Here is a 9,308-nt window from a genome sequence, read left to right on the forward strand (position 1 = left end):
AAAATTGGGTGGGTAAGGAAGAGGAGGTGAGGATCTGGAGGAATTTGGGGTAGGGGACAAACATAATTAGAACATTTAAATTTAATAAAAATAAATAATAAAAATAAGTAAAAAAATGATCCTTATAGTCAATTAATTATAATTATAAACCCAGTCAATTTCTACAGGTTAAGCTGTAAGAGGTTGTTAGCATCCCTTTGGTTATTAACTTATCTAAACCAATCTTTTATAATTCAAACTAATAAATGCAATTTAATTCATACAGTAGAGTCTGCATTCCAGCATACTGCATGTAGGATAGACTCTTGTAGGTTCTTCATGAACTCAAGCTTGTAAATCATCCAAGCCAATGACAACAATGAGAACTTCAAAACACAGTTTTACAGTTCCAACAGGTCACAACTAGAATGGTTCGGATGACAACATGCTACATGCTTAATTCAAGATAGCACTGACATCGTATTTTCTGACTTTTATGGACTGGAAAATGGGTGTTATGGGAAAAAAAAAAAACATCTGAGAAAGGACACATCGTAGAAGCCACAGGCTACTCCAAATGTTCACAGAAGCTGCTGTCACGTGCTGGCTAATGTCTCCGGCAATATTTTTAGCTAGCTCACGTAATAACTGACAACATTTCAGTAAAGCAAAATCAGGCATGGCATTCAGAGTGCATTAGTGTCATGCTCTTATAATGTCAGGCTCTTTCCTTGGTGCACATTACTGTTTCTCGGGATCATGCAGCCAGCAAGGAGTGAGGATCAGGGAAACAGCTATTTAAATGTGAGTTGCTCTTCAAGCCGCCAGTGGTAATAGCAGATGGTGAAGGAGATTTTGTTCATTTCAGAAGTTGACAATCTACAGGAAGAAGCATTTTCAAAGAGTCACTTAAGATGTTGGGAGCTTTTTATTACTACATAGAATTTATCATCCTGTACAAAGTGCACTGTCTGAGGAATGTATCCTCGAGCCTTTATATTTCAACAAAACCTTACCAAACTTGGGACCTTAATACTTGGGAATTTCATGCTTACTTAATCCCCAAACAAAAACCAAAGTGATTTACTTTTCTTCTTTTCTTTGTTCACCCACTTAAGTCTAGATGTGAGACTATTACCACCATCAGACATGATCATTCAGGATATTGCATATAATTTTGTAGTTTCTGCCTGCACAGAATAGATCATTGCCAAGAAGTCACACTCAATTACACAGTTTGAAACTTGAAAATGTGAGTTTAAATATGCTACTTGAAAGTCTAACATTAACTTGCTATGGAATGAGAAAATTAAATGGAAAGGAAAAATAAAGATATCCAAATAATAATTTATGCATTCTCATTCATAAATTAAGTGGTGTGTGTATTATTGCATTTTCACTACTCTTAATTAGAGACTAATTTCATATGACCATATAGCTGTACTGACTAAGAGTTACTATTCTTACTCAGATGGAACACATTCTTGCGATGAGTCAGTTCAACTTGAATTACTTTCATATTAAGATTGGAGGAGGATTGCTTTTTAATTGAAAGTGTTGGATATTGGGAGAGGGCCTATATTAATTAATTTTCTGTCACTGTAATAAAAATCCAATCCAAAAGCAACTTATAAGAGGAAGATATGATTTTGCTTGTGATTCTAAAGGGATAAGAAGCCATCAGGGTGGAGAAGCAGAGCTGCAAGCCAGAGGCAGGATGGCAGTAGATGGGGAGCTAAGAGTCACGTCTTCAAGTGCAAGAAGGCAGCAGAGAAAGTGACCTGAGACCAGGCTATAAGCTCTCAAAACCTTCCCCCAGCAAAGCCACACCTATTCAGAAGTACCATCAAGGTGAACCACTTGTTCAAATGTGCAAAATATGCAGGCCTTTCACGGGCTGCGGGGGCGGGGGGAGACATTTCTCATTCAAACGACCATGGAGATAGTCCGTTTTCTTTAGTGATGTGAACCCTGAGATTCTACCATTGCTTAAGTAAATAGTCTCATGCCCATGTGCATGGAGGCTTAACTAAGTGGATGCAGTGGGTATTAACTTAGAGGGAGGGAGAGAAAGAGCGTAGATGAATTTGGGAGAGTAGAAGAGTTAGGATAAGGGTGGAATTGACATGGAATGGGGGATTGGTTGGGTCCAAATGCTTTATATGTGTGCATAAATGTTAAACAAAATATTTAAATCACCAAAAACAAATAAATAAGATAAAGTATTTCTCTCAACATGGCTATCCTTTTATATGTGTGAAGCATCTCCCCCATTTTGCTAGTTTGGAAAAGGACAGAAATTGTTTGTGCTGTAAGTGTTAAAAACACTAAACACTCGTTTCTCCCAGACTTTTCTTCTGTATGTGGAAACATGACTTAGGAAATTCACACAAAATTAGCTCACCTGACTATGAATTATGACAAAATGACAGATGCATTGTCTCTCTCTCTCTCTCTCTCTCTCTCTCTCTCTCTCTCTCTCTCTCTCTCTCTCTCTCTCACACACACACACACACACACACACACATGCACACACTCTCTCTCTTGCTCTCTCTCACTCTTGCTCTCTCTCTGCCTTCCAGAAAGATCAGGCTACTTAGTCAGGCATGGAGTTGCACACAGATCTGCTGTAAATGAATGCCAGGCTAAGTAGTCACGTTTCTGGACAGATAAACTATTTTATATAATCTATAATTTATAATTTGTTATATACAGAAAAGAAGCCAGGCTTCTTAATCTCTCCATCCAAGACATCCGATGTTTTTATTCCTAATTGCTATAGCATGTATTGCCCTTTTACTATGAATGCTTGAGTCTTATTTATAGCCTTAAATTTCCTTCCATTTGAATTTCCTCTTATTTGTTAGGACATACCGTTGCCTTTGGGTCCAGTTCTATTGATGTTGCAGTTGTGTGCTTATCTCTGACTTTTCGATCGGCCCTCTGAGAACATGCTTTCCCTAATGTTTCCCTCTAATTATTCTGTTTGTTACGTTTACTTGAACTTCTGTGTTTTGGATAATGGATTTTTTCTTCTTTGTCTCAAATTGTCCTTTCTCCATGCTGTCTGATTTGATCATCTTGATTTCTTTTTGTCCTACTAAATGGGAGAGGACAGGTTCTTCCATTTGATTGTCTCTTCTCTGTGCCTGTATTAAATCTCAACCTTTAGGTGCTAATCTTTCTCAGAATTTCAGCTGTACTGGAAGATTACTCATTAAAATCTGTGGAAATATACGCAGATGGATATTCTTCCATGCTGTCTACTTCCCTACAATGCTACTTCCCTGAAGGAGAGATTAGACTCCACATGTTTGCATAGATACGAGTCAGCCAACAGACAAATGGTAAGCTTTAAGTGACAGTATATACTAAGGTCAAATCAAGTAAGCCACACTCTCTCTCTAGATTTCAACTCCATGATGGATTTACACTGGCAGTGCTGGTCAGATTTTTGAATCCTGTTTATTTCTAGGAAGTTAGTTGAGTTTGTTCACATTCTACTTCTCAGGCTATACTTGCAAAGGTGAAAGTGTTTTGGATAATCATCCTGGCACCTGGATAAGGTGTCAGGGGAACAGCCGTCACTCATGAATATGTTTTCATTAATGTCCTGATTATTTTCCACATCCCAAATCAGTTCCACTGACACTCCCTCTAATGCTGGAGTTATTGTATGGTTCTGCCAACAAAATACCCCATCTTCATTGGGAATAGACTTCTCTGAGGATGCTGTGTCTGCTTTTATTTTTCTGTCAGACTTATCAGTGTTATCAAGCTTAGCAAACCACCTAGAAATGTAGCCTCTTATTACATGTCTTGATATCACCCTTCCTGTTCCATTACAGTAGCTCTTTTTGGTTATTTTTACCATCCTTCTGACACTTCTTGTGAAAAAGGAAGACAGCATAATATGCAGGTAGACCTGCATTAACTAGCCAGAATAGAGGTTGCTTTTTTGTGTCATACTAGAAAGCAAGCTCCTAAGGTAACCAGTATTTTTGAAAATCAAGGTTCCTAGTGTGCAGCAGGAAACAGTGTGGGGTCTGTTATAACAGAGGGGTCTAGTGGGAGCTGGAGGAACTCAAATCTTCCTTCCTTCCTTCCTTCCTTCCTTCCTTCCTTCCTTCCTTCCTTCCCTCCCTCCCTCCCTCCCTTTCCCCCTTCCTTCCCTCTTCCCTTCCTTTATTTCATTCTTTCTTTCTTCTGGGAGAAAGTGTGAATGCAGTAACATACTACTCCAAATTGTGCAGTTGTGTAAATCTCAGGGGTCTGCATGCCCCAAATGCTATGGATGAGCGTGGCCCTGGGAAAACCACTTACTTGATCGTGGTATTCCCTTGCCAGATCAGTAGCTCCACATACATTCTAATGAGCAATAAGAATCAATAACCATTCCTCAGAGGGAGATAGTTATCTTTCTTATTCTGTCAGTAATGGGAGATACTCCTGGGTCTTGAGAGGGCCATGGTTCTTCCCCCAAGGCTATACACCACACCAGTACCTTTTAAGGTAGTCCAAAACAGAGGAACCCACATCTGTTCTCAAAGGACACAGATACATAGAAGCCTGAGACCTGTGTTGTAGTTAGAGTTTTCCTGCTTGGCCCACAGTCAGAGCAAATCTCTCTCACCTGCCAGGCCCATAGATGCTCAGAACCAACCAAGGAAACACACAGAAACTTATATTGGTTACAAACTGTATGGCCATGGCAGGCTACTTGTTATCTACTTCTTCTATCTTAAATTAACCCATTTCTGTTAGTCTATACTTTGCCACATGGCTCCTGGCTTACCAGTACCTTTACATGTTGCTTTTCATGGCAGCAGTTGGCAATGTCTCCTTTCCCCAGCCTTCACTTCTTCCCTGTCCCACCTACCCTATCCTTCCTGCCTGGCTACTGGCCAATCAGCACTTTATTTATTTTAACCAATCGGAGCAACACATTTGACATACAGAACATCATACAGCACCTGGGTACCCAGTGGAGTTGTGAGGTATATATGAATGCGGTTTTCTGTGATGATAAGCTCCACTCACACATCCACAGCTATCACTTTTCTGGAGCACAATGATCTGGGTTGGAGCAAGTGTAAAATGTCAGTCTGGCCCTCTACTCTAGGCAAAGCCACTTTAGTTTCACTGCAGATTATGCCTTGTACAGAAAAAAAAGTCAGGCTCAAATAGAAAATTTTCAAGAAATAAAGAGCAAGACCTATGCTCTGAACAATGTCCACTTGTACCCTCCCATTGGTGATCCATCTCATTGAAGTATAACTATTTTATTGAATGGTCTCTTCACTGAATCCTGGAAAGGTGTGGAAGGAGAGAAAGCTGAGCTACAATCAGGGAGTCCTTTCACCGATCTTAGTGCATTAAATCTGGCTTTGAATTGTAATTACCCTGTTTTACTTCCTTTTATTCTCTTATTTCTCAATCTCTTATGAGTTTCCCTGTAGTGCATATAAAACCTTAGGAATAATTTTAATCAATTAATGTTAAATGTAACTCAATGCACTTAAATGTTCTATAACAAAAGATAACTTTCAGAGCTTGTACTGACAAGCAAAATATATTCACTTTCAATATTTATCCCAGACTATTAAAATTAACATTAGAACATTTTACTTTCTTCAATCATCATTATATTATATTACATTACACTAACATAAATATAAATATGCATTTCTATTGAAATTCTCTTCCTCCTTATTTAAATATAGAAAAGTAAATTCTAGTGGGAATTCCACAGTGTTGACATCATCTCAAAACATTAGACACTTTATAATAGTGAACTGCAAAAGTTAAATATATTATGTGAAATATATGAGTTAATCTTATTAATATAATTGATACAATTTTTGGATTATAGCATATGGCAACAGATCATTTATTGAAAGATCTGTTAAAAAGAAATGACTTTTAATTCTTGGATTTAATGTTAATACATAGAAATAAAATAATTACAGTATTGAAGAGTATATTTCACAAATAAACCAGTCTGTCCTAAAGTCGTGGTATTTTTGGACTCAAGGAAGTGTATAATTTACCCCATCTAGCCAACTTTCTTCAGATTTGAGGATGTAGAACCAGAGGAATTCATAACTTAACCATGGCAGTTATGTGACAGGGACCAAGGAAATGTCTGATTTGTTTGTTTCTCTACATTATTTTATTTCATATTTATGTAGGTTATTTCTTTTCCAATGGCATTTCAGGGTTTTTCAAAAACTCTCCTATAAAAGTCATATTAATTAATCAGTAAGGTAAAAATCTTCACTTCTTCAAAAATTTTGATTGGCATTTGCTTGCTCATTATAGATAATGATATGTTTTTATATTTTCTGTTTGTTTGTTTTTGATTGTAAGAACTTTTTCCTCTTTAAATTTTTTTTTACATCCTGACCTCAGTTTCCCCTCCCTTCTTATTTCCCCAGTCACTCTCCCTACCCTCACCCCCCATGTTCACTCCACTTCTCTTCAGAAAAGGGCAGGCCTTCCATGGATGTCAACCAAACATGGCATATCAAGTTGCAGTAAGCCTAGATACTTCCTCTCCTATTAAGGCTGGATGAGGCAGTAGGAGGAAAGAGTCCCCAAAGCAGGTAACCAAGTCAGAAATAGCCCCTGATCCCAGTCTTAGGAGTCCCACCAAAAGACCAAGCTATACAACTGTAACATGTGTAGAGGGTCTACGTCAGTACCATGCAGGCACCTTGGTTGTCATTCAGTTTCTGTGAGTCCCTATGAGCCTATGTTAGTTGATTCTATGAGTTTTCTTGTGATATCCTTGACCCCTCTGGTTCCTACATCCTTCCTCCCCCTCACTTCCACAGAATTCTCAGAGCTCTGTCTAAGATTTGGCTGTGGGTCTGCAGCTATTTCCATCAATTGATGGATGGAGCCTCTCTGATGACATTTGGGCTAGGCAACAATCTATGATTATACCATAATATAATTAAGAATGATTTCATTTCATTGATTTTTTTTTCTTGCCAGTCAAGTTTGGTTCTGTCCTAGATCTCCGAGCTGTCCAGCTTCTGGGTCCTGGCCCTCCAGGCAGTGTCAAGGGTGGACTCCCTCTCATGGCATTGGTCTTAAGCTGTGCTAGTCACTGGTTGGTCACAACCACAATTTCTTTGCCACTTTTAACCCAACATATCTTGTAGGGAGGATAAATTGTAGGTCGAAGGTTTTGTTGTTGTGTTGGTATCTTAGGCCCTCAGTTATTTTTTTAACAGCTGAGGAATAACCCATTGTGTAAATATATCACACTTACCTTATCCATTCTGCAGTTGATGGATATCTAGTTTATTTCCAGTTTCTAACTATGTTACAGATAAAACTGCTGTGAACATAGTTGAACAAGTGTCTTTGTGGTCTGATGGGACATTGAAATGTCTGATTCTTTAAAACAAACCTCCAGTGACATCAAACGGCTTCTTAATTTTTACAGTTAATAAACTCAAATGAGTTTCTCTCCCTACCTAGGAAACTAACAATGCAATGTGTTAGGGACCAAGATGTCAGGAACCAAACATGAACCATGGAAAGTACTAGCTAGGCCAGAGAACAAGTCATAAGCCCTCTGCCCCTTTCCAGAGCAGTAACATACCTTTACTAACCAGAGGCCCCCAAAGATAAGAAGACATTCCATAGTCAGGTGCCATGACAACCAAATGTAAAGAGCAAATGGCCCCTGACCAGTGACCTTAGCCAACATCTTGCAGTTGCATGACCTGCACATCTCCCATGTCTTGCACCCCTTCCACGTCACTTCCCCATTCCCTCCTTCCTGCCCCTTCCCCTCCTATGCTATATAAGCCTTGTGGAGAAAAATAAAATCTGCAGCTTGATCAGAATCTTGTCTTGCTGTTGTCCCTCATGTCCTCTGTCTCTTTCATTCACTCCCACAGGTGGGTTGCCTCCCATTGAAACCCCGCTGGCCGGGGCAGCAATGAGTGATAATTCATAAACCATAACTATGGTGAGACCAAATTGTATAAAAAGGAAGGCATGTCAAAATTTGAAACTAGGACATCCTATGTTCTATAAAAAAAACACAATAAAATTGAATGTAGGACCTTTAGAAAACACTGAACTCCTCAGCACTTCCACATGTGAATAAAATCTGAGCACTCTGAGAAAGATGCCTCCTGCTGTCTGTATTCAGGGCTTTCAGCATTTCAAAGGAATCCCTTTACTGAAAGATGAGACCTGGGCATTGTCTCTTCCCATATTGTTGATTAAGAAGACAAGATGGACACAAGTGAGCAATTTGCTAGCTTATCCAGACCCAGTAACTGCATCAACACATCCATACATTAGGACCTTGTGATACTACTCATCAACCTTCACCTGAAGATCTGTATTTCCAAATGATGGTTAGTAAAATCACCAAGATCACAGTGCTTACAAATATAATTAACCATCTTAAACTGTTGTGAATAATTTTTGTTACAGTTGTAACAGCCAAACACTCTTTGTTATTATTATGTAAGTTCCTGTGGGAAACTTTCTTGGCTTTTACTTTTTTGTACAGTTAAAGGGGCTTTTATGTGACATTATAGCTGAACCTGCTTTGGTTTACCTATTAAAGCCTTGTTCCAACCAGAAGCATGGAAATCCTTCCCACTATTTTGTGCTTATAATCTTCCCCACTCTTGTGACCAGCCATATTCATCTGTCACAGTGAAGGCCTCCCAGCTGAGTCTTGGTGTAGAACCACACTTTCCTTAGTGAGAGTTCTCTGAGCTTTGATCCAGAGACATGGAGCTCCAATTACAACCTGAGGGCTTAAAAATAGAATAAGAGAAATCCTGTCTCTAGGGATATTTTTGAATCCCCCACCATTTCATTCAGATGTACAGTAAGGACTGAGAGGTAAAAGAGCAAAGAACTTTCAGAACTCTTATCAAGAAAGAGTAGGTTTACTACTCTCTTAGCACTGTTTAATATGCTCAAATGTGTCTGAGGGAAAGCCTAGCCATCCCAAGTTATCATTCTATTATCCCTATCATTCTTTTATGAATGCTTGTCTGAACCTTTGAAATTCATAATCTGAAATCATAATCCTCAGTGGTATTCTCATAAGGCATATAGGGCTTTGGTAGTAACCAGGTAGTGAGTGCGGAAACTTTATGGATGAGATCTTTGCTATTATAAAAAGAGGCAAAGAAGAGCATGAGTCCCTCTTCCTATGACAATACAATAAGACTGTCACTTAAAAGTAGGAAGTAGGCTTTTACCAAACACTGCATCTGTCTGTATCTAGGTTTTGGACTTCCCAGACACTAGATCTACTACAAAGAAATGTCTTTCACTTAAGT

The 9,308-nt window shown here is 38.8% G+C and overlaps 1 pseudogene; it reads right to left on the bottom strand.

Moving 5' to 3' along the window:
* Positions 1 to 4,192: 4,192 nt before the first annotated feature.
* LOC118596587 lies at positions 4,193 to 4,334 on the bottom strand (annotated as a pseudogene).
* Positions 4,335 to 9,308: the final 4,974 nt, after the last annotated feature.

This window comes from Onychomys torridus, chromosome 15 (genome assembly GCF_903995425.1).
Source record: "Onychomys torridus chromosome 15, mOncTor1.1, whole genome shotgun sequence".
NCBI lineage: Eukaryota > Metazoa > Chordata > Mammalia > Rodentia > Cricetidae > Onychomys > Onychomys torridus.